Here is a 2,326-nt window from a genome sequence, read left to right as displayed (position 1 = left end):
AGTATCTCGTATTACCTAGGAGCTAGGTAAGCTAGATAAGAAGGAGCTAGATAAGGAGGTGCATTTAGAGGAGCTATAGTCTTAAGTAGCGGAAGCTCTTAGTCGTTTAAAGCGCCTTCGTACTTAGAAGCGATCTTTTTATAAGAGGGTATAAAGATAGTAAACTAAGGGTTATAGTCTCTAGACGAGTTAGATTCCGCGGAATGGGAGGAGTCTAAGGCTATAATAGCTATATAAGCGGCTAAGGGTTTTAGGGTTATTAATTAGAGCGCCTTAGGCTCCTTTAACCCGGAGTCGCTTGATTTCCTTAAGATTAATAATACTATTTTAGTAATTATAAGCAGTTTAGGTTCTTAATTAATTCCTATATATTTTCTTTATATTTATAGTTTTTCTATTTAATAAGGTATTCGTTTTATTTATTCGTTTTCCTATAATCGATAATTCTTTTAACTTCATATTCGTTTATATCTTCTACTTCTATACTAGTTATAAGTAGTACGTTCAGTAATACTAGTTCTAAAAGTACTATATAAAAAACGGGATAAATCTTTATATTCTCTAGTAATAAGAGGTAATAATTAATATCCGAGAGTTTCTTAAGAATTTTAAAAGGTCCTAGTTTCTTAAAATCTAATTTATCGTTTAGTCGTTTAGTTTTAATATTTCGGTAGATAAGGTAGACGCTACCTCCCTCCTATAAGGATAGTCCCTTTATCCTTATTCTATTAGCGTATATAGTTATTCTAGTATATACGAGCTCGAGGTCGAGCTTAATTTAGTCCTAGATCTTATAGATATTAGCTATAATATTAGTTACTTTTAGCGTATCTAGTACTTCGTAGCGTTCTACGTAGGCTATTAGGTTATACCTATAATTAGTATAGAAGGGTAACTCCTTTATAGACTTACTTAGTAAGCTATTATATATAAACTATACGATAGGTAGTAATATAACCTAGTTATCCTATTAGTAGTTAATATAATACCGGAGGTCCTACTCTAAAGTCTAGTTTATTCTTTCCATTTATCCGTCTATCTATAGGTGAAAAGCCGTAGATAGTTTATATTTAGCTCTAAGTTAAGCGATAAGTGACTTCTAGAAGTTATTAGTAAAGAGCTTATCTCTATCTAATATTAATTCTTTTAGGAGTCCGTACTATCTTATAATATTTCTAAGGAAGATATAGGCGAGGTCTTCTACTATTCCTATAGCTTTATATAGGAGAAAATATAAGTATTTAGTAAATTAGTCTATAATTATTAGGATATTATCGTAAGAGGTCCTAGTTAAGGGTTCCTTCGATAGTAATAAGCTAGTAATAAAGTCTAGTAAGATTAACTCCTAGGCTATTACTAGTATTAGTAAAGCCTTAAGTTCTCTATAAAGCTTATATCTTTCTACCTTACTCTTTTTATAGAGGTCGTAGTTACGAATAACTATCGTAACGTCCTATCTAGTTCCTTTAAAGTTATAGTATTTCTTAAGTCGAGCGAAGGTCTTCGCTACTCCTTAGTACCCGTAGGCTTTAGCTTCGTGAACTTATTAAATTAGTTCTAATATTTCCGTAGGTAGTCTAGCGGGTATTACGCGAGTAGTAACTACTAGCGTTTAGTAATAAGGGATAAGGTTCCCTTTTTTATCTTTCGTTAAGATAGCGTTAATATTAAGGGGCGTATTTTATTTATAATCTAAGCGTCTATTTAGGATATCTACCCTATTATTCTTAGATCCCTTACGATAGATAATAGTGAAATTAAATTCCGAAAGGAATTCTACTTATCTAATTTAGTATTTATTAAGGTCTTTATTTATTATAAAGTATATAAGATTCTTATAATTAGTATAGACCTTAACTTCGTATCGTGCTCTAGAGAGATACGTTCTTTATTCTTTAAAGGCTTCGATAATTACTATGAGTTCTTTATCGTATATCTAATAATTAAGCTCTAGTCCGTATAGCTTCTTCGAGAAGAACGCTACTAGGTATAGGCGTCCTTAGTCGTCCCTTTATCTTAACTATCCTCTAATAGCGAAGTCGGAGGTATCTATCTCGACTTCTATAGGTTTTTCGGGGTCTATTATTTAGAGGACTAGTTCGCTAAGGATAGTATCGATAATTTAGCGAAATGCCTTTTCTTAGGGTTCGTTCTATACGAACTCTATTTCCTTAACTATAAAGCTCGTTAAAGGATTAGTAGTCTTACTATATCCTTTTAAGAATCGTCGATAGAAGTTAACGAAACTAAGGAATACTCTAACGTCCTTAACGTTCTTTAGTATAAGCTATTCCCTAATAGCTATTACTTTAGATTTTTCTATCCT

Source organism: Verticillium dahliae, genomic scaffold (genome assembly GCF_000150675.1).
Source record: "Verticillium dahliae VdLs.17 supercont1.25 genomic scaffold, whole genome shotgun sequence".
Classification (NCBI taxonomy): domain Eukaryota; kingdom Fungi; phylum Ascomycota; class Sordariomycetes; order Glomerellales; family Plectosphaerellaceae; genus Verticillium; species Verticillium dahliae.
This window is presented reverse-complemented; position numbering follows the sequence as displayed.